The sequence below is a fragment of the Aethalodelphis obliquidens genome, unplaced genomic scaffold (genome assembly GCF_003676395.1).
Source record: "Aethalodelphis obliquidens isolate GAN/ISIS:26980383/991018 unplaced genomic scaffold, ASM367639v1 scaffold54, whole genome shotgun sequence".
NCBI lineage: Eukaryota > Metazoa > Chordata > Mammalia > Artiodactyla > Delphinidae > Aethalodelphis > Aethalodelphis obliquidens.
The window spans coordinates 7235243-7259562 of NW_020837998.1; the positions used below are offsets into that span (position 1 = coordinate 7235243).

Sequence of the window (24320 nt, forward strand, 5' to 3'; positions counted from 1 at the left end):
AGGATTTTTGCATCTATGTTCATAGTGATATTAGCCTGTCATTTTCTTTCTTTGTGACATCCTTGTCTGGTTTTGGTATCAGGGTGATGGTGGCCTCATAGAATGAGTTTGGGAATGTTCCTCCCTCTGCTATTTTTTGGAACAGTTTGAGAAGGATAGGTGTTAGCTCTTCTCTAAATGTTTGATAGGATTCGCCTGTGAATCCATCTGGTCCTGGGCTTTTGTTTTTGGAAGATTTTTAATCACAGTTTCAATTTTAGTGCTTGTGATTGGTCTGTTCATATTTTCTATTTCTTCCTGATTCAGTCTCGGCAGGTTGTGCATTTCTAAGAATTTGTCCATTTCTTCCAGGTTGTCCATTTTATTGGCATGGAGCTGCTTGTAGTAATCTCTCATGATCCTTTGTATTTCTGCAGTGTCAGTTGTTACTTATTTTTCATTTCTAATTCTATTGATTTGAGTCTTCTCCCTTTTTTCTAGATGAGTCTGGCTAAAGATTTATCAATTTTGTTTATCTTCTCAAAGAACCAGCTTTTAGTTTTATTGATCTTTGCTATTGTTTCCTTCATTTCTTTTTCATTTATTTGTGATCTGATATTTATAATTTCTTTCCTTCTGCTTACTTTGAGGTTTTTTTGTTCTTCTTTCTCTAATTGTTTTAGGTGTAAGTTTAGGTTGTTTATTTGAGATGTTCCTTGTTTCTTGAGGTAGGATTGTATTGCTATTAACTTTCCTCTTAGAACTGCTTTTGCTGCATCCCATATGTTTTGGGTTGTCGTGTTTTCATTGTCATTTGTTTCTAGGTATTTTTTAATTTCCTCTTTGATTTCCTCCGTGATCTCTTGGTTATTAAGTAGTGTATCATTTAGCCTCCATGTGTTTGTGTTTTTTACAGATTTTTTCCTGTCATTGATATCTAGTCTCATAGTGCTGTGGTCAGAAAGATACTTCATACGATTTCAATTTTCTTAAATTTACCAAGGCTTGATTTGTGACCCAAGATATGATCTATCCTGGAGAATGTTCCATGAGCACTTGAGAAGAAAGTGTATTCTGTTGTTTTTGGGTGGAATGTCCTATAAATATCAAATAAGTCCATCTTGTTTAATATATCATTCAAAGCTTGTGTTTCTTTATCTATTTTCACTTTGGATGATCTGTCCATTGGTGAAAGTGGGGTTTCAAAGTCCCCTACTATGATTGTGTTATTGTCAGTTTCCCCTTTTATGGCTGTTAGAATTTGCCTTATGTATTGAGGTGCTCCTATGTTGGGTGCATAAATATTTACAATTGTTATATCCTCTTTTTGGACTGAACCCTTGATCATTATGTAGTGTCCTTTGTCTCTTGTAGTACTCTTTATTTTAAAATCTATTTTGTCTGATATGAGAATTGCTATTCCAGTTGTCTTTTGATTTCCATTTGTATGCAATATCTTTTTCCATCCCCTCACTTTCAGTCTGTATGTGTCCCTAGGTCTGAAGTGGGTCTCTTGTAGAGAACATATATATGGGTCTTGTTTTTGTATCCATTCAGCCAGTGTATGTCTTTTGGTGAGAGTATTTAATCCATTTGCATTTAAGTTAATTATCAATATGTATGTTTATATTAACATTTTCTTAATTGTTTGGGTTTGTTATTGTAGGTATTTTCCTTCTCTTGTGTTTGTTTCCTCCCTAGAGAAGTTCCTTTAGCATTTGTTGTAAAGCTGGTTTGGTGGTGCTGAATTCTTTTATCTTTTGCTTGTCCGTAAAATTTTTAATTTCTTCAAGGAATCTGAATGAGATCCTTGCTAGGTGTAGTAATCTTGGTTGTAGCTCTTTTCCCTTTCATCACTTTAAATATGTCCTGCCACACCCTTCTGGCTTGCAGTTTCTGCTGAAAGATTAGCTGTTATCCTTATGAGGTTTCCCTTGTATGTTATTTGTTGCTTTTCCCTTGCTGCTTTTAATATTTTTCTTTGTATTTAATTTTTGATAGTTCGATTAATGTGTCTTGGCGTGCTTCTCCTTGGATTTATCCTGTATGGGACTCTCTGCACTTCCTGGACTTGATTGACTATTTCCTTTCCCATATTAGGGATGTTTTCAACTATAATCTCTTCAAATATTTTCTCAGTCCCTTTCTTTTTCTCCTTTTCTTCTGGGACCCCTATAATTCGAATATTGGTGCATTAATGTTGTCCCAGAGGTCTCTGATACTGTCCTCAATTCTTTTCTTTTCTTTTACTTTATTCTGCTCTGGGGTAGTCATTTCCACTATTTTATCTTACACGTCATGTATCCGTTCTTCTGTCTCAGTTATTCTGCTATTGATTCCTTCTGGAGAATTTAAAATTTCATTTATTGTGTTCATCATTGTTTGTTTACTCTTTAGTTCTACTAGGTTCTTGTTAAACATTTCTTGTATTTTCTCCATTTTATGTCCAAGATTTTGGATCATCTTTACTATTATTACTCTGAATTCTTTTTTAGGAAGACTGCCTATTTCCTGTTCATTTGTTTGTTCTGGTGGGTTTTTACCTTGCTCCTTCATCTGCTGCATATTTCTCTGTCTTCTCTTTTTGTTTAACTGTGTTTGGGGTCTCCTTTTGACAGGCTGCAGGTTCATAGTTCCCATTGTTTTTGGTGTCTGCCCTCAGTTGGTAAGGTTGGTTCAGTGTGTTGTGTAGTTTTCCTTTTGGAGAGGATTGGTGCCTGTGTTCTTGTGGATAAGCCTGGATCTTGTCTTTCTGGTGGGCAGGACCGCATCCAATGGTGTGTTTTGGGGTGTCTGTGGCCTTCTTATGATTTTAGGCAGCCTCTCTGCTAATGGGTGGCATTGTGTTCCTACCTTGCTAGTTGTTTGGCATGGGTTGTCTAGCACTGGAATTTGCTGGTCATTAAGTGGAGCTGGGTCTTAGCATTGAGATGGAGATCTCTGGGAGAGTACTAGCTGATTGATATTATGTGGGCCTGGGAGGTCTCTGGTGGACCAATGTCCTGAACTCGGGTCTCCCACCTCAGAGTCTCAGGCCTGACACCCAGCCAGAGCACGAAGATCCTGTCAGCCACATGGCTGAAATAATAGAAAATGGATTTATGCTGATATTATCACTTCATTTTATTAGGATTTTCTTGTCAACAACTCCCTTGATGTTATTGCTTCAGACATTTGTTCTCTCTCACATGCTGGCCCATTCCTGCATTCAGACACTGACATCAAGGCTCTGAAACCTTTGAGATGAATAATAAATTAGGCCCCTGCTATAGAGGATCTCACCTTTAGTTTTAATGGATCTCTGCCATGCTTCATTCTTAGACACAGAAGTAGGCTGTGACCAGATTCCTTAATGCCCCAGGGTGAAGCAAACTACAACCATCACCACAATATTATGTACCAAATAGATGAAAATTCTTATTCTTCACTTCCCCCAATTATGGTGTTCTCTGTGTATGTGTGTTTGTGTGTTCATTGTGTTGGTGAGGTTATAGGTGCTATAACTTACTCTAAGCAAATATTTTTACATCCTCTAATGCAGGCATTTTACCTTAATTGATAGGAACAAAGGAAAACCATGAAGCCATTATGAAAGTATCAGGTAATTAAAATGTCAAATAGTAGGGGTTGGGGGAAAATTTATCAAAGTTCCCAAACCCACTTAATTTACTCTTATCCCCCTATAAAGTTATTAATATTAGAACTCAACTGTCTCTTTTTCATCCATTCTCTTCCAAACTCAGCACAATGCAACTTCTGTCTTTCTCTTGCCATTACAACTACTCTTACTACAGTTACTCCTCAATTCAAGAACTTTCCACTCCTTAATTTACTTGAACAAATGCAGCTTTTGTCCTACATGACTACTCTTTGCTCCTTGAAACTCTCTCTTCATCAGCTGATTTTCACAACTTTGTTCTCTTCTGGTTCTCCCTTTACCTCTCTGCATACTCCTTTTCATGCTCTTTTACCCTGCCCATGAATGTTGGTATATTCCATAGGCAACTACCAATTACTGAGAAATCTCTTCTGGTTCAAAGGTGAATGAACAATAACAAAGTAATCACCTTCTACATAATGATTCCTGTTTATAGGAACAATCAAGTAAAGATATATTAAATTGAGTCAAATTAACTGGCTCATATCAGATGAAGCTAAATCAAATAACTACTACAGTATTTAAAAATTACAAGCAATTATTAATTCACAAACTGGAGAGTTATCCTTAACTCCTTTCTCTCCCTCATTGCCACATCCATAGGGATAAAACTTTCTTTTAGATCTGCCTTCTAAATATTTCTCAAATTTGTTTTCTCTTCTCCATTCCCACTACTATTCTCTTAGGTGTGACTTTCTACATCTCTTTCCTACACTATTATATAACATCTTACTTAATTTACCAGCTATTAATCTTTTTAAACTGTTTTCTCTATTGTTTATCTTTGTAAAAAAACCCAAAAAAGACTAAGCTTGTATCTGACCTATCTGATATTCTTCACTCATTCTCCACTACTTCTGGAAGAAAAAGTCCAAACTCTCGAGCAACTCATGGATTGATTGCTAGACTAACTCTTCAGCCTCACTTACCACGGCTTCTCTATACTGTACACTCCAGTTCATGTTATTTCTCCACATTCCCTTTTTCTAGAATGCCCTTACCCACTAGTTGACCAGGAAAATCCTAATTCATCCAGGGGTCTACTAGAGTTGGTTTGCACTGGCTCACCAGAGCCAATTGTGTGCATCCCCCCTCAGTGACTTCACAGTGGTAGTTAGAAATCAGTCATGGTGGCAATATTTATACAACAGAAATTAGCAAATAGTACAAGTCATATTTATTTGTTTGTTGTGTTCCCTCCCTTCCCTGCACCAAGTCAGTTGTTAAACATTTACCAGCACACCACTGTATTCATCCTTTAAATTATAACTCAAATGGCATATCTAGGAGGACTTGGATAATTATTCTAACTCCCTTTCACCATCAGAATTTAACTAGTCCCTATTTTGAACTATTTCTGTAACTTGTATCTACCATCTCTATTGTACATATTACACTACCAAAGACAATTTATTGGATAACATGACTGCCTCCCCTACTGATTTGTAAGTTTCTTGATGCAGAATCTGTTATGTTTCTCTTTTCCAGGATATAGCACATTGTCTAGCACATGATAGACCATACCTGTTGGTCAACATTATTTATACTTTATCAATTCATTATTGTAACATGATCATAATCTAAGAGGAAAGTTGTTGGAGGACCAAAAAGTGGTGTGAAGTGTGATGTGATTCTCTGCCAGTACCAAAACAAAACAAAAGCAACAACAACAAAATGTATGCAAAAGAAGGAAGAGGTGGCAATAGCAAGAATGTGGAATATTCTGTGTGGAATCTAAGGATATTTTGGGAATCATTGGCATGCTATATGTAGTGAATTTATAAAAATACAACCTTAATGTAAATCAATGAAGTTAGAACACTCTCTCACAGCCTACACAAAAATAAACTCAAAATGATTTAAAGAGTTAAATATAAGACATGACACTATAAAACTCCTAGAAGAGAATATAGGCAAAACATTCTCTGATATAAATTGTAGCAATATTCTTTTAGATCACTCTCCCAAAGCAAAATAAATAAAACCAAAAATAAACAAATGAGACCTAATCAGTCTTATAAGCTTTTGCACAGCAAAAGAAACCATAAACAAAACAAAAAGACAACCTACAGACTAGGAGAAAATATTAGGAAATAATGCGACCAACAAGGGATTAATCTTCAAAATATACAAAGAGTTCATATAGTTCAATATCAAAAAAACAACCCAATCAAAAGATGGGCAGAAGACTTAAATAGACATTCCTCCAAAGAAGACATACAGATGGCTAACAGACACATGAAAAGATGTTAAACATTGCTAATTACTAGAAAAATGCAAATCAAAACTACAATGGGGGTATCACCTCACACTGGTCAGAATGGCTATAATCAAAAAGTCTACAAATCAGAAATGCCAGAGAGGGTGTGGAGAAAAGGAAACACTCCTACACTGTTGGTGCGAATGTAAATTGGTGCATCCACTATGGAAAACAGTATGGAGGTTCCACAAAAAACTAAAGTTACCATATGATCCTGCAATCCCACTCCTGGGCATATACTTGGAAAAGTCAAAAACTCTAATTCAAAAAGGTACATGCACCCCAATGTTCATAGCAGCACTACTTACAATAGCCAAGACATGGAAGCAACCTAAGTGCCCATCAACTGATGAATGGATAAAGATGTGGCATATATATATATACACAAGTGTATATTACTCAGACATAAAAAGGAATGAAATATTGCCTTTTGCAGCAACATGGATGGGCCTAGAGATTATCATACTGACTGAAGTAAGTCAGACAGAGAAAGACAAATATTATATGAAATCACTTATATGTAGAATCTAAAAAAAATGATACAAATGAACTTATTTACAAGACAGAAACAGACTTGTAGACATAGAAAACAAACTTATGGTTACCAAAGGGGAAAGGGGGGGTAAATTAGAAGTTTAGGATTAACAGATACACACTACTATATATAATATAATATAGATAAACAACAAGGACTTACTGTATAGCACTTTCAGTATCTTGTAATAATCTATAATGGAAAAGAATCTGAAAAGGAAGATGTGTGTGTGTGTGTGTGTGTGCGTGTGTATGCATAACTGAGTCACTTTGCTGTACACCTGAAATTAACACAATATTGTAAATCAACTATACTCACTTAAAATAAATAAATAAGTAAATAAATAAATAAAAATACAACATTATATCCTGGAGATTGTTCCATAAGTGTATGTTGAGATATTCTTCACTACTTTTTACAGCTGCATAGTGCTCTGTTCTGTGGTTTAGCATAGTTTCTTTAACCCCCACTCAGTTGAGAAATATTTGAGTTATTTACAGTGTTTTGCTATTACAAATAGTGCTATAATGAACAACTTTCATATGGAAATTCAATTTCGGGAATTTCTGTAAAAAACCCCAACTAAGTAACCAAGCAATAAACAAAAACAAAGCATTTTTGCATCTGCATTTGACCAAATGTTAGATTTGCATTTAGGCAAATATTTATCAATTGTTTAATGCTTACTGAAATAATTATATTCACTAGCTAATTAAGTCATCTAAACCTAGATTGAAAGATAAAGTTGGAGGATATTTCTGAACCTGATCTAATGTGGAATGAATATTTCTTTAAGATGTTTACAGGGAAACAGTTTTCTTAAAACGCCTAACTACAAGGTTCTTCATCTAAAGCTCCATACTTTCTTACAAAACATATTAAATGGAATAAATTTACAGCAAGCTAAAACAGACTACTTTATACAAAACAAAGAAAATGAGCTACTTGATAGCCTAGAGATCTGAAAATATGTTCAGCTTACAGAAGTATAGTAGTTCCACAAGGGAAATGGGGTAATAGGCAGGTTTCCAGTTGTGAAAAATCAATTTTGTAAGACTAGATCATTGAAAGACTTTAGAAATGCCAATAATTGGCCCAAGTAGCTATAGAATGTCCCCATATTCTGCATTTGGCTAGAGGTCTACTTCTGGCATGATGGCTTTTGCCTCAGTATTGGAAGTGTTGTTTTAACTACTGTAAGATTAGCTTAGAGGAGATTAGGCCAAGAAGGGGCACAGGTCCTGATCTGATTGCTTTACTTCCCTTCCTACCAGATTACATGTGTATCTTTCTTACAGCCTTGGCCATACAGGAGTCTTTCTGCCAGTTTCTAGTTAGTTTTCAGTGAGGACTGTTTCACATGTAGATGTATTTTTGATGTGTTTGTGAGGGGAGGTGAGTTCCACGACCTCCTACTCCACCATCTTAATTGATCTCTCCTCCAAGATACATTTTAAAAACACATTTTAACATCTCTGAACTTGGGGTACATCTTTAAAGTCTTTGGCTCCAGCAAGTATAACTGCCCATTTTATTTCTTTCTATCTTAGTGGTACATGAAATAATGAAGCATCTTGAAATGGGTGGTATCTTAGATATGAGGTAAATATAGTTTTCAAAATCATGCTGATGTAATATGCAAATTCAGACTCCTAACCACTATGCTATACTGCTGATCATATTCTTACTTGATTTCTAATTTTGTTATCAGTTACCCTTCCTTTACGGTAGGCAATAGAATTAACTACAGTTGAGTTTCAGTTGTAGAGAAATGCAGAAATACTTAACATTTCTGCCTATGTCCTCAGGATTACCATTGATCATCTGTGGTCTCAGTGACCTAATTGGATAAACCTTTGACTTTTTTTATTTTTTTTTTTTGCGGTACGTGGGCCTCTCACTGTTGTGACCTCTTCCGTTGCGGAGCACAGGCTCCGGAAGCACAGGCTCAGCGGCCATGGCTCACGGGCCCAGCTGCTCTGCGGCATGTGGGATCTTCCAGGACCAGGGCACGAACCCGCGTCCCCTGCATCAGCAGGCAGACTCTCAACCACTGCGCCACCAGGGAAGCCCCACCTTTGACCTTTTGTACAGAGAATTCAATGTAGTATCCAAGAGATCTCTTAGCTATATTGAGATTGATTGTTCGTGCTAATAGAAGGAAATCCACAGAATAAAGTGGATATGCTATATTGTCACTAAGATTGTCAGAAGTTGTTGATGTAGTTGTTTATCACATTTTAAGGACTGATATACACAGGTGGGTCAGTAGATTGTTCCATGTTCTGTGGGTGGTGGTGAGGGTTAAAATTACTCAGTTTAGAAGCTATGTAGCTCCCTAATTCTTTCAACTGACATTTTGAAATTCATTTAAAAATAAGATTTTTTCAATTCACATTTAATCTTGAGGAGTGAAAAGTTAGGCTGTTGAAGATAGTCCTTTTTATTTCACATTCTATTAGAATAATGAAGGTGAGTAGACAACTGCTCTTTCCATCTCAGAGTGCCAAGTTAATCAGAAAAAAACAAAATATTTTCAGCTCAAAAATGGGCTATGTGATCAAGTGACTGCTCTGCAACAAGTTCTCTAAAAGCTATCCAAAACTAACAAAATCTCTTTAAATAATGATGCCTTGGTATTTCACAGATGTGTTATGAGATTTGGAAATTAATATCTGCCTGAAACCAAAGAAGCTAATATGGCAAATCAGGAGAAAAAATTATAACTCTCCTCTGTTCATTCCCAACCAAGATAACTGGAGCTTTAGTTTTTTGAGTAAAATTGGCATTCTAATGCTGCTGACCTTTCCTTTAGGGAGAAAGTTAATTTAGCTACATCAAAGCCTCATTTATTTCTTGAATCTGTCAACTTTGAGCTTTTTAAGAATAATCTCTTTTTCTTAACTAAAATACACTTCACTTTTCTAAGACTCTGGTCATGTCAGTTAATGGTATGAATTTATACAATTAGCCTTTGGCTAATAAAGTGCAGAATATTTTCATTAGCTTTATTTTGCAGAAAGTGGTCAATTAAAGCTTCTGTTAGTATTTATGGTATAGTTGGAGGTTGGCCTTGTCAGTGGGAATACATTGATATTTTATATGTAAGTATAAAGCATGATTAGAAGAGAATATTCTAAAAATACTGATAAATAATATTTTAAATTAGTCTTGTAAAAATAGTTTTTCATACAATTAAGTAGATGGTCAATAATATTATGGCGTCACTCATGCTCTGTATCCTAACCAGTTGGTGTGTTGGCAAATGATTGACAACTGCCTCCCTGGAAGGTGTGGAAAAATCCTGGTTGTAGTGTTTGCTGATTTCCCCCATGTAAATACTCTCAACATGGACAATTTCAGAATATCAATGTGATACATTTGGCTTGCAAAATTCCTGAAAATTTAACAGTACAAGCCAGTATCAGTTGACTCCAGCACACCACTCATCCTAATCTAGGCACAACTTGACGTTTGATTTATCTGGTTCTTTCTAATTGTTTAGTTTTATACTGGGGTTACCAAACAACAGTCTACAGTAAAGTTTGCTCTCCATTGTTGACTCTTTGATTTATAATCTGAAAACATCTGGATATAGAATGACAAATTAATTTAAAATAACTAGCTCCTCAGCTAATATTCTTTGTTGTGGGGGGCTGTCCTGTGCATTGTAGGATATTTAGCAGAATCCCTGGCCTCCACTACTCAAAGCCAGTAGCATCCTCCATGTATGATAATTAAAACATCTCTAGACATTGCCAAACGTCCCCTGGGAAGGTATTGCTCCCTGTTTTGCTGTGTTATATGTATGCATATATATATATATATATATATATATATATATATATACATGCATAATATTTGTGAATTATAGGGAATGTCTAAACTTAAGGAAGGCCTGAAGACTGTTTATATGGTACAGAACAGCTGCAAGGAAACTAAAGGATCTAGTTAATCATTTGGATGTTTCCAAATATCCAGATGTGTGTCAAATAAGCAAAACATCTGTGAGTCACATCAAATTCTTCCAGCTTTCATCTGGAACTTATCATTCTGTAAATACAAGCTTCATGTCTCATTGGTCTAATGACTATGTCTATATGCTGAATAATACTGGTTCAGAAATCTGTTGATCTGGTGTTTTGGGCTGTCTGACTATCTGATTTGGATCATAGCCCAGCTGCTATGACTCAGTGTGCAATTTGAGAGGATGCATAAGAAAAAAAAGACTATTGATTTATTAGGCATGTTTTGATGCTACAGCTCAAGATCACTGTTCGCCTTCATTCTGTATCTTTCATCTTTCATTATTTGCCACAGATGGAGCTTTAAAATATAGGCTAGACTGCATTCATTTAACAATAGAAGTCTAAAAGTTGCTGTAAATCAGATGTTATACTACTTTTCTCCTCCTCCTCCTCCTCCTCCTTCTTCTTTCTTCCTCTTCTAGTATAGTAAATTTATCTTGTTCTTTGTCACTGGATGACACACTTTGCCAAAGCAGAAACTTCCTTCACTAGACATTTCCATTTGCATATCTTCACTAAAGCTTATGCTTAAGCTGGGGAAATGAAAATTACATATGGTTCCCCATAAGAGCTGCACTTTCATAGGGACCTACTGGAGGGCCTTCCCAAACCCTTTGTGTGTGTTTCTACATGGAGACAATCTTCCAAATCTAGAAAATGTACAAGTAAGCACATAACACCAACCTTAGCCACAGTAGAAGGATCAAACTCTACTTACCTTTTTTATTTCTGTAGTGGTAGTGATGGTAGTTATGGTAGTTGCTACTACTATTTTAGGCAAAGGGAATGGAAATAAACTCACATTTATTTTTTAAATTCTTACCTCACACAAAAGAACAGTTTCTCTGCCGCAGGAAAGTTTGATTCAAAATTAAGCTTATTTTCCTCACAGGATTGTCAAGTGGTTAACATTAGTTCAATCTACGACATTTAATTACATCAGCAATAGATTCCAATCTAGGAAAAAAAGTGCTTTCTAACATATTCAATTATTAAGCATGTTTACTTTTTTTGTTTGTTTGTTTTGAGTGGAAGAAAGAAGGATTTACTACTTGCAGCAAGTAAGGAGAACACCAGAGATTTTCCCCAAAGAGTATCTCCAGCACATTTACTTTTTTGATCATTAATGATCCTAGCACAACCAAGTAAACGTGGATTTTGAGAGGAAATCTATATTAATATAGAAAGAAACTAATAAATAATTTAAATACAAAGACCTTTCTTAATGTGAATATTAGATTTAATTCCAATAATATATCTTTCCTTCCAAATTATTATTTATTCCACAAAAAAAGAGTTAATGATAAAAAGATAGAATTGCAATTTGCAACGTCAAATCATACATTTTTTTCTTTTGAAGCTAAGTTACTCAACATATCTTCTTTTGTTGTTGTTTACATCTTTATTGGAGTATAATTGCTTTACAATGGTGTGTTAGTTTCTTCTTTATAACAAAGTGAATCAGTTATACATATACATATGTTCCAATGTCTCTTCCCTCTTGCGTCTCTCTCCCTCCCACCCTCCCTATCCCACCCCTCCAGGCGGTCACAAAGCACCGAGCTGATCTCCCTGTGCTATGTGGCTGCTTCCCACTAGCTATCTACCTTAAGTTTGGTAGTGTATATATGTCCATGTCTCTCTCTCGTTTGTCACAGCTCACCCTTTCCCTTCCCCATATCCTCAAGTCCATTCTCTAGTAGGTTTGTGTCTTTATGCCCACCTTACCCCTAGGTTCTTCATGACATTTGTTTTTCTTGTATACCCTATATATGTGTTAGCATACGGTACTTGTCTTTCTTTTTCTGATTTACTTCACTCTGTATGACAGACTCTAGGTCCATCCAACTCACAACAAATAACTCAATTTCGTTTCTTTTCATGGCGAGTAATATTCCATTGTATATATGTGCCACATCTTCTTTATCCATTCATCCAATGATGGACACTTACGTTGTTTCCATCTCTGTGCTATTGTAAATAGAGCTGCAATGAACATTTTGGTACATGTCTCTTATTGAGTTATGGTTTTCTAGGGTATATGCCCAGTAGTGGTGTTGCTGGGTCATATGGTAGTTCTATTTGTAGTTTTTTAAGGAACCTCCATACTGTTCTCCATAGTGGCTGTACCAATTCACATTCCCACCAGCAGTGCAAGAGGGTTCCCTTTTCTCCACACTCTCTCCAGCATTTATTGTTTCTAGACTTTTTGATGATGGCCATTCTGACCAGTATGAGGTGATATCTCATTGTACTTTTGATTTGCATTTATCTAATGATTAATGATGTTGAGCATTCTTTCATGTGTTTGTTGGCCATCTGTATATCTTCTTTGGAGAAATGTCTAATTAGGTCTGCTGCCCAGTTTTGGATTGGGTTGTTTGTTTTTTTGTTATTGAGCTGTATGAGCCGCTTGTAAATTTTGGAGATTAATCCTTTGTCAGTTGCTTCATTTGCAATTATTTTCTCCCATTCTGAGGGTTGTCTTTTGGTCTTGTTTATGGTTTCCTTTGCTGTGCAAAAGCTTTGAAGTTTCATTAGGTCCCATTTGTTTATTTTTGTTTTTATTTCCATTTCTCTATGAGGTGGATCAAAAAGGATCTTGCTGTGATTTATGTCATAGAGGGTTCTGCCTATGTTTTCCTCTAAGAGTTTGATAGTTTCTGGACTTACATTTAAGTCTTTAATCCTATTTGAGCTTTTTTTTGTGTATGGTGTTAGGGAGTGATCTAATCTCATACTTTTACATGTACCAGTCCAGTTTTCCCAGCACCACTTATTGAAGACGCTGTCCTTTCTCCACTGTACATTCCTGCCTCCTTTATCAAAGAAAAGGTGACCATATGTGCGTGGGTTTATCTCTGGGCTTTCTATACTGTTCCATTGATCTATATTTCTGTTTTTGTGCCAGTACCATACTGTCTTGATTACTGTAGCTTTGTAGTATAGTCTGAAGTCAGGGGGCCTGATTCCTCCAGCTTCATTTTTCGTTCTCAAGATTGCTTTGGCTATTTGGGGTCTTTTGTGTTTCCATACTAATTGTGAAATTTTTTGTTCTGGTTCTGTGAAAAATGCCAGTGGTACTTTGATAGGAATTGTATTGAATCTGCAGCTTGCTTTGGGTAGTAGAGTAATTTTCATAATGTTGATAGTTCCAATCCAAGAACATGGTATATCTCTCCATCTATTTGTATCATCTTTAATTTCTTTCATCAGTGTCTTATAATTTTCTGCATACAGGTCTTTTGTCTCCTTAGGTAGGTTTATTCCTAGATATTTTATTCTATTTGTTGCAATGGTAAATGGGAGTGTTTTCTTGATTTCACTTTCAGATTTTTCATCATTAGTGTACAGGAATGCCAGAGATTTCTGTGAATTAATTTTGTATCCTGCTACTTTACCAAATTCATTGATTAGCTCTAGTAGTTTTCTGGTACCATATTTAGGATTCTCTATGTATAGTACCATGTCATCTGCAGACAGTGACAGCTTTCCTTCTTTTTTTATGATTTTTATTCCTTTTATTTCCTTTTCTTCTCAGATTGCTGTGGCCTAAACTTCCAAAACTATGTTGAATAAGAGTGGTGAGAGTGGACAACCTTGTCTTGATCCTGATCTTAGTGGAAATGCTTTCAGTTTTTCACCATTGAGCACGAGGTTGGCTGTGGGTTTGTCATATATGGTCTTTATTATGTTAAGGAAAGTTCCCTCTATGTCTACCTCCTGTAGAGTTTTTATCATAAATGGGTGTTGAATTTTGTCAAAAACTTTTTCTGCATCTATTGAGATGACCATGTGTTTTTTTTTCTTCAATTTGCTAATATGGTGTATCAGATCGATTGATTTGCGTATATTGAAGAATCCTTGCATTCCTGGAATAAACCCCACTTGATTATGGTGTATGATCCTTTTAATGTGCTGTTGGATTCTGTTTGCTAGTATTTTGTTGAGGATTTTTGCATCTATGTTCATCAGTAATATTGGCCTGTAGCTTTCTTTCTTTGTGACATCCTTGTCTGGTTTTGATATCAGCGTGATGGTGGCCTCATAGAATGAGTTTGGGAGTGTTCCTTCCTCTGCTATATTTTGGAAGAGTTTGAGAATGATAGGTGTTAGCTCTTCTCTAAATGTTTGATAGAATTCTCCTGTGAAGCCATCTGGTCCTCGGCTTTTGTTTTTTGGAGGATTTTTAATCACAGTTTCAATTTCAGTGCTTGTGATTGGTCTATACATATTTTCTATTTCTTCCTGATTCAGTCTTGGCAGGTGGTGCATTTCTAAGAATTTCTCCATTTCTTCCAGGTTGTCCATTTTATTGACATAGAGTTATTTGTAGTAATCTCTCATGATCTTTTGCATTTCTGCAGTGTCAGTTGTTACTTCTCATTTTTCATTTCTAATTTTATTGATTTGAGTCTTCTCCCTTTTTTTTTTTTTTTTTTTGGCAGTACTCGGGCCTCTCACTATTGTGGCCCCTCCTGTTGCAGAGCACAGGCTCCGGACACGCAGAATCAGTGGCCATGGACATGGGCCCAGCTGCTGCGTGGCATGTGGGATCTTCCTGGACTGGGGCACGAACCCACGTCCCCTGCATCGGCAGGCGGACTCTCAACCACTGCACCACCAGAGAAGCCCTTTCTCCCTTTTTTCCTTGATGAGTCTGGCTAATGGTTTATCAATTTTGTTTATCTTCTCAAAGAACCAGCTTTTAGTTTTATTAATCTTTGCTATCGTGTCCTTCATTTCTTTTTCATTTATTACTGATTTGACCTTTATGATTTATTTCCTTCTGCTAACTTCGGGTTTTTTTTTGTTCTTCTTTCTCTAATTGCTTTAGGTGCAAGGTTAGATTGTGTATTCGAGATGTTTCCTGTTTCTTAAGGTGGGCTTGTATTGCTATAAACTTCCCTCTTAGAACTGCTTTTGCTGCATACCATAGGTTTTGGGTAATCGTGTCTCCATTGTCATTTGTTTCTAGGTACTTTTTTATTTCCTCTTTGATTTCTTCAGTGATCACTTTGTTATTAAGTAGTGTATTGTTTAGCCTCCATGTGTTTGTATTTTTTACAGACCTGTTCCTATAATTGATATCTAGTCTCATAGTGTTGTGGTCAGAAAAGATACTTGATACAATTTCAATTTTCTTAAATTTACCAAGGCTTGATTTGTGACCCAAGACATGATCTATCCTGGAGAATGTTCCATAAGCACTTGTGAAAAATGCGTATCCTGTTGTTTTTGGATGGAATGTCCTATAAATACCAATTACATCCATCTTGTTTAATGTATCATTTAAAGCTTGTGTTTCCTTATTTATTTTCATTTTGGATGATCTGTCCATGGGTGAAAGTGGGGTGTTAAAGTCCCCTACTATGAATGTGTTACTGTCGATTTCCCCTTTTGTGGCTGTTAGTATTTGCCTTATGTATTGAGGTGCTCCTATGTTGGGTGCATAAATATTTACAATTGTTATATCTTCTTCTTGGATTGATCCCTTGATCATTATGTAGTGTCCTTCTTTGTCTCTTCTAATAGTCTTTATTTTAAGGTTTATTTTGTCTGATATGAGAATTGTTACTCCAACGTTCTTTTGGTTTCCATTTGCAAGGAATATCTTTTTCCACCCCCTTACTTTCAGTCTGTATGTGTCTCTAGGTCTGAAGTGCATCTCTTGTAGACCACATATGTATGGGTGTTGTTTTTGTATCCACTCAGCCAGTCTGTGTCTTTTGGTGGGAGCATTTAATCCATTTACCCTTAAGGTAATTATCGATATGTATGTTCCTATTCCCATTTTCTTAATTGTTTTGGGCTTGTTATTGTAGGTCTTTTCCTTCTCTTGTGTTTCTTTCCTAGAGAAGGGCCTTTAGCATTTGTTGTAAAGTTGGTTTAGTGGTGCTGAACTCTCTCAGCTTTTGCTTGTCTCTAAAGCTTTTAATTTCTCCATCAAATCTGAATGAGATCATTGCTGGTAGAGTAATCTTGGTTGTAGGTTTTTCTCCTTCATCACTTTAAATATGTCCTGCCAGTCCCTTCGGGCTTGCAGAGTTTCTGCTGAAAGAGCAGCTCTTAAACTTATGGGGATTCCCTTGTGTGTGTGTGTGTGTGTGTGTGTGTGTGTGTGTGTGTGTTTTCCCATGCTGCTTTTAATATGTTTTCTTTGTATTTAATTTTTGACAATTTGATTAATTTGTGTCTTGGTGTATTTCTCCTTGGATTTATCCTGTATGGGACTCTCTGTGCTTCCTGGACTTGACTACTTATTTCCTTTCCCATATTAGGGAAATTTTCAACTATAATCTCTTCGAATATTTTCTCAGTCCCTTTCTTTTTCTCTTCTTCTTCAGGAAACCCTCTAATTCGAATGTTGGTGCATTTAATGTTGTCCCAGAGGTCTCTGAGACTGTCCACGGTTCTTTTCATTCTTTTTTCTTTATTCTGCTCTGCAGTAGTTATTTCCAATATTTTATCTTCCAGGTCATGTATCCATTCTTCTGCCTCAGTTATTCTGCTATTGATCCCTTCTACATTATTTTTAATTTTATTTATTGTGTTGTTCATCATTGCTTGTTTCATCTTTAGTTCTTCTAGGTCCTTGTTAAATGTTTCTTGCATTTTGTCTATTCTACTTCCAAGATTTTGGATCATCTTTACTATCATTATTCTGAATTCTTTTTCAGGTAGACTGCCTATTTCCTCTTCATTTGTTAGGTCTGGTGGGTTTTTATCTTGCTCCTTCATCTGCTGTGTGTTTTTCTGTCTTCTCATTTTGCTGATCTTACTGTGTTTGGGGTCTTCTTTTTGCAGGCTGAGTTCCGTTGTTTTTGGTATCTGTCCCCAGTGACTAAAGTTGGTTCAGTGGGTTGTTTAGGCTTCCTGGTGGAGGGGACTAGTGCCTGTGTTCTGGTGGATGAGGCTGGATCTTGTCTTTCTGATGGGCAGGTTCACGTCTGGTGGTCTTTTTTGGGGTGTCTGTGGACTTATTATGATTTTAGGCAACCTCTCTGCTAATGGGTGGGGTTGTGTTCCTGTCTTGCTAGTTGTTTGGTATAGGGTGTCCAGCACTGTAGCTTGCTGGTCGTTGAGTGAAGCTGGGTGCTGGTGTTGAGATGGAGATCTCTGGGAGATTTTCACCGTTTGATATCTCATGGAGCTGGGATGTCTCTTGTGGACGAGTGTTCTGAAGTTGGCTCTCCCACCTCAGAGGCACAGCACTGAGTCCTGGCTGCAGCACCAAGAGCCTTTCATCCACACGGCTCAGAATTAAAGGGAGAAAAAGTAGAAAGAAAGAAAGAAGGAGGATAAAATAAAATAAAATAAAGTAAGATAAAATAAAGTTATTAAAATAAAACATAATTATTAAGAAAAAAATTTTTTAAACTAAAACAAACAAAAAAACGGATGGATAGAACCCTAGGACAAATAGTGAAAGCAAAGCTATACAGACAAACTCTCACACAGAAGCATAGACATACACACTCATAAAAAGAGGAAAAGGGGAAAAAATAATAAATCTTGCTCTCAAAGTCCACCTCCTCAATTTGGGATGATTCGTTGTCTATTCAAGTATTCCACAGATGCAGGGTACATCAAGTTGATTGTGGAGATTTAATCCGGTGTTCCTGAGGCTGCCGGGAGAGATTTCCCTTTCTCTTCTTTGTTCGCACAGCTCCCGGGTCTCAGCTTTGGATTTGGCTCCGCCTCTGTGTGTAGGTCACTGGATGGCGTCTGTTCTTTGCTCAGACAGGATGGGGTTAAATGAGCCGCTGATTCGGGAACTCTGGCTCACTCAGCCCAGGAGGAGGGAGGGGTATGCAGTGCAGGGCGAGGCTGCGGGGACAGAGGCCGGCGTGACGTTGCACCAGCCTGAGCGCGCCGTGCGTTCTCGCAGGGAAGTTGTCTCTGGATCCCTGGACGCTGGCTGTGGCGGGCTGCACAGGCTCCCCAGAGGGGAGGTGTGGATAGTGATCTGTGCTCGCACACAGGTTTCTTGGTGGTGGCAGCAGCAGCCTTAGTGTCTCATGCCCGTCTCTGTGGTCCGTGCTGTTAGCCGTGGCTCCCGCCCGTCTCTCGAGCTCGTTAAGCAGTGCTCTTAATCCCCTCTCCTCACACACCAGGAAACAAAGAGGGAAGAAAAAGTCTCTTGCCGCTTTGGCAGGTCCAGACATTTCCCCGGACTCCCTCCTGGCTTACCGTGGTTCACTAACCCCCTGCAGGCTGTGTTCACGCAGCCAGCCCCAGTCCTCTCCCTGCACTCTGACCAAATCCGGAGCCTCAGTTCCCAGCCCTGCCCACCCCGGTGGGTGAGCAGACCAGCCTCTCAGGCTGGTGAGTGCTGGTTGGAACCGATCCTTTGTGGGGGAATCTCTCCGCTTTGCCCTCCACACACCTGTTCTTGTGCTCTCCTCCACGGCTCCGTAGCATCCCCCCTCCACCTCCTGCAGTAGCCGCCCATGAAGGGGCTTCCTAGTGTGTGGAAACCTTTCCTCCTTCACAGCTCCCTCCCACTGGTGCTGGTCCCGTCCCTATTCTTTTGTCTCTGTTTATTCTTTTGTCTTTTGCCCTACCAAGGTACGTGGGGAGTTTCTTGCCTTTTGGGAGGTCTGAGGTCTTCTGCCAGCGTTCAGTAGGTGTTCTGTAGGACTTGTTCCACGTGTAGATGTATTTCTGATGTATCTTTGGGGAGGACGGTGACCTCCGCATCTTACTCTTCCACCATCTTCCCCCTCTTCTCCTCAACATATCTTTTAGAATAAAGTCCAATCTTATCTTTATTTTGGGATTTTTGATGTTTTCCTATCAATTATTTCACTGAATTTGGAAGAGCTCCAAATTAATTATAATCTGTATTGTCAGCTTTTTTTCTTTTTTTAAATAAAATTATTTATTTATTTATTTTAAATTTTTGGCTGTGTTGGGTTTTCATTGCTGTGCATGGGCTTTCTCTAGTTGTGGTGAGCAGTGGCTACTCTTCATTGTGGTGCACGGGCTTCTCATTGAGGTGGCTTCTCTTGTTGTGGAGCATGGGCTCTAGGCATACGGCCTTCAGTAGCTGTGCACGCGGGTTCAGTAGTTGTGGCGCACAGGCTTAGTTGCTCTGTGGCATGTGGGATCTTCCCAGACCAGGGCTCGAACCCATGTCCCCTGCATTGGCAGGTGGATTCTTAACCACTGCACCACCAGGGAAGTTCCTTTTTATCTATTTTTGGGGCATCCCATTTTATTCTTTTCCATGGGAGACTGAATTTTCTTCACTTCTGAAAACTATTACAGATTTTATACTTGGCTTGATACTTCACAATGACCCACTGTATATACCGTATGAAGTTCATGGCCAGAAATTTAATGAGTAAAGGACAGAAATGACAAGCTTAATTCTAAATGTTGATGTCTGGCAGACTTTCAGCAAACTTTTCATTATTTTTATGGTTCACTGGGTTCTAGGGAAACATAAATTTATGATTTAATCTTTTTTGCATTTTAAATGCTTCTACAATAAACTCGACAGACAAGTAATTTCTACCTATTGACAATGGGTATAATGCACATTTGAGTTGCAGTTAAAGAATAATGCATACATAAAACAAAATCACCAGCTAAACACTGTATCACTGAGTCCAATATAAATATGCTTTCTAGAAGAAAATTCCTTTTGGCATGGATATTTCTAATGAATATGGTCAACCACCGGAACAAATAAGCATACTGATTTTTCAGATGATTAATTAATCTGGTAATACTAGTAAGAAGAAAATGAGTAATTCTCCCCCAAAATTATTCTATGGATCTAAAAAGGACATAGTTAATACCGTCTCAATCTATATTTTCAGATAAATCCATTGTTATAATCTCTAAAAGCAAAAGAAAACTAATTTACTGGTCAATATTAAATTTGACCTTTTACCAATGACACATTTTCTAAGGAGGGAGAAATTTATTCAAAGTCCTAACAAACTTTTTTGCTATTTCTTTTTAAGTAGCAACTTCCACTAATTTAACATGAAAATTTAAATATGAGTTATAAATTATATTTGCAAAAGTTTTTGACAATTGTACATAATTACACCTTGAAAAGAGGGGGTTTGTTTTTAATCATCCTTTAGAGAGAATAAGCAGGATGCCATTTTACAAATATTTGATTTATCTATTCAAAAGAATGTACTTTGCAGAGACTAGCCATCAGTTACTGTGAGCAGTATGAGTAGTATGTTCATAAAAAAAGAACCCTTTCATCAGACGCTGCCTCTTCTTTCCTTTTACAAACAGATAGAGGATTCTTCCAGTTGTCAACATATATTTTTAAATCACCTACTCTGTGCCAGACACTGTAGTAGGCACTGGAGAACTTTTTCCTCTTTCCATTCTTTACCCATGTTAAGTCCCACAAAGCATGACCATAAATGTGCTCTTTACTGTTTACCACTTCATTACAAATTAAAATGATTCATTTGCATTCATAATGTGTTACTCGAGTGAATTATAGCCAAATGTATATGAAGTGAACATATGACATTATATTATTTCATTATGTGGGGTTAGATTTTTGTTGCTCTGTTTGAAACAGTACCTAAAGAAAGCGTGAAGGCAACTGATCAGCTTATGTTCTCAGCCTTGCACAAAGGTTCTTTAAAGCAAACAAGATTTGTAACTGTTTTGTCTTTACTTCTGACATCATCCATGGTGCTGGTTTTCTACTTAGTTGAAGAAATCTCATGAGCCTATTTCTTACAGCAGTACCTCAACCTAACTCCTTTTATTCCTCTGATTTAGCCCAAAGGAATCCCCTGATTATCCTTTGAAGAACTGTTCATTTCGGTTAAGGGAAAGTTCTTAGGCTGGATGCAGAGACACTAATGAAAATCCAGGGTTAAGAGGAGATCGCAAACCGGAAGTAATATTAGGAGCAAAATAAGTTGGGCAGATTCTCTAATCAAAGTTGAGTGCTCTGAAAATCGGAATCAAAAGTTTGCTTCCAACTGGGGTTATTACAAGTAGTGCTGTTATGAACATTCTCATATGTGTCTTTTGGTGAGTATATGTAAGCATTTCGATGGTATATACCGGAGGAGTGGAATTACTGCATCATACAGTATGTGTATATTCAGTTTTAGTAAACACTTTTTCAAGTGTTATGCCAATAACACTCCTGCAGCAACGTATGAAAGTTCCAGTTGCTCTAACCCTTGGGAACAGCTACTTTTGTTTTTTTCATTTTAATCATTCTCATGGGTGGATAGTGTTATTATATTGTGATTTTGATTTAAATAACCTGAAGGGCTAATGAGATAGGGCAAGTTTTCATATTTTTTCCCCACTTGGATTTTCTGTTTGTAAGTATATATTCAAAAATTGTGTTCATTTTTCTTTTGGATTGTCTGCTTTTTATGGATTTTTAGTTTTTTTAAATACTAGATATAAATTATCTATGTTATATATTTTTAAATGAAATTTTCATTTTAGAATACTTTTAAATTAATAGAAAAATTGGGAAGATAGCACCGAGAGTTTATCCCATTCAGGATGCCCTCTTATTAAAATCTTATAATACAATGGTACATTTGTTATAATTCTTATTAAAATCTTATAATACAATGGTACATTTGTTATAATTCATGAACCTATATTGATTCATTATTATAGCCTAAACACCGTACTTTATTCATATTTCCTTAGTTTTCCCCTGATGTACTTTCTCTGTTCCAGTATCTCATCCAGGATACCACATTACATTTGCTTATCATGTCTCCTTAGATTCCTTTTGGCTATGACCATCTCTCAGACTTTTTTTGTTTTTGATGAACTTGACAGTTCTGAAGAGTATTGGTCAGGTATTTGCAGAATGTCGTCCCTCAAGTGGGGTTTTGGACTGACTTTTTATTATTATGTGCTGCACATATATTTCTCCAGTAATATTTCTTACCATAGTCTTTTTTTCATCATCATATTATAGCTATACCAGTTTTCTTTTGATTACTACTTAAATGGTATGTCTTTCATCATCTTTTTTACTTTTAAACATCTGTGTCCTTTTATTTAATATAAGTACCCCTTGATTTCCATTTAAAAAACATGTAATTTTTAATCCACTTTGACAATTTTAGTCTTTTAATTAGGACATCAGTTGCATTTAAAATGATTATTGATATATCTGGCTTTTATCTACCATCTTATTATTAGTTTTATATTTAACCCAACTGTTTAATCTTCCTTTTTCTTTTATTCTTTTATATTATATATATATATATTTATTATTTTATATTGTATATTATTTTATATATTTATTTATATTATCAAGACATTCTTTTATTCATTTTCTTCCCCCAAATATGAAACATTTCATAAATTTTCATATCATCCTTGAGTACAGACCTTAATAATCTTCTTTGTATCATATTAACTTTAGTATGTGTACTGCTGAAGTGAAAATGGAATTTTTTTTTTAAACAAGAAGTTTTACTTCTGTGGAACTTTGTGATTTTAAAAAGTGCACATTACTTTGGAGAGTAAACTACATGCAGAAAAAAATCTAGAACAGTTCACTTTCATGTAAGATATTTGTTTCCGTAAGTAGCCAAACCATAATAGATTATACTGTAGAGACTCAAAGAAAAGTGATGATGTTTTTATGTTCACCATATTTGTAAACAACCTGGTATGTACCCATATGATTTAAATGTATAATTATTTAAAGAATGCAAATTATTTTTTAAAAATTAAGAACTGTGAAAGTTCTGGGATTTTTTTTTACCATACTTGCAAGCTAACCAGTTAGCTTGCTACATTTCATGGATACTGGCAGAAAAAAAAAGACTACTGGGTCAGATTCAAAGGACTTCATTTTTCACAGCACAGTAGGCAGTATGATCTTCATGCTCACATCAGTTCCTCTTGCCCTCAAGTTCCATGGGGGCAATATGGAATGGTCCTAGGTGAATTCTGTACATGTAGTGCATTTATGTCACAGTTGAAGAACACTGAGTTCAGGGAACCAGAATCTTTTGCAGTGGGCTGCAAACAAACCTGACTGAAGGAGATAATATCTCCAATATCTCCTAGAAGGAGATAATATCTTTATTACACTAGAGAGTAAACAAACCTGCTCTTTGCTCTGGAAGGAGTCAGTATCTTTATCTTCCAAAGCCATTTGCTATATAAATGTACTTGAAAAGATGGTCCAGAATGAAAACTTATAGTGCTCAGAAGACTTGTAGTAACATGAGAGACCCATGGAGAATTGTCTCCCACATAAATGTGTACAGAAAAACGAATCTAAAAATGGAATACTCAGTTTTAAAAATCACTGTTCTTATTCTTTTCTATTACGTTGTTTCACAATATCGATCCTGAGTCGTAAATGACGTAAAAAGTGGAAGATAGATTACTTAAATAGAAAGGTTGATCTTGTTGAAAGATACATGGATACTGAGAGACTATTAATTCTTGTTTTAGGCTGAACCACTCAGTTGAGTTGGTCATCTGTTTCTGTTTCAGAAAGCTCTCTGGACAGGATTTCTGATCTTCCCTTGGTAGCCTACAGTTTTAGATTGTTTGTAAAAATGGCTGAAATCACCCCCCTCCCCGTATCCATGCCTCTTTGCAATGTGATTTTGTAACTCCTTCCATTAAAGGGAGGATCTTATTTACCCACCCCTTGAATCTGGGCTATTCTTGTACTTTCTTCGATTAATAAAATGTGGCTGAAATGATGTTGTGGCTGTTCCTAGCCTAGGTCTTAAGAGACCTTGCACACTTCTGCTCTCTCTCAGAACCCTGTCCAGGTCCCAGGTGAACAGTTCGGAGTAACCTTCTCAATGATGACAGGCATGTGGCTTAGTTGCCAATGTTTTCTTTGCTGACAGC

At 36.7% G+C, this 24320-nt stretch overlaps 1 non-coding gene across 1 annotated transcript; it reads right to left on the reverse strand.

Annotated features, from left to right (window-relative positions):
- Positions 1-22780: 22780 nt before the first annotated feature.
- Positions 22781-22883, reverse strand: LOC113609122 (U6 spliceosomal RNA). The gene has a single exon (XR_003428503.1). It is a non-coding gene; the product is annotated as a U6 spliceosomal RNA (small nuclear RNA).
- Between the last annotated feature and the right edge of the window lie 1437 nt (positions 22884-24320).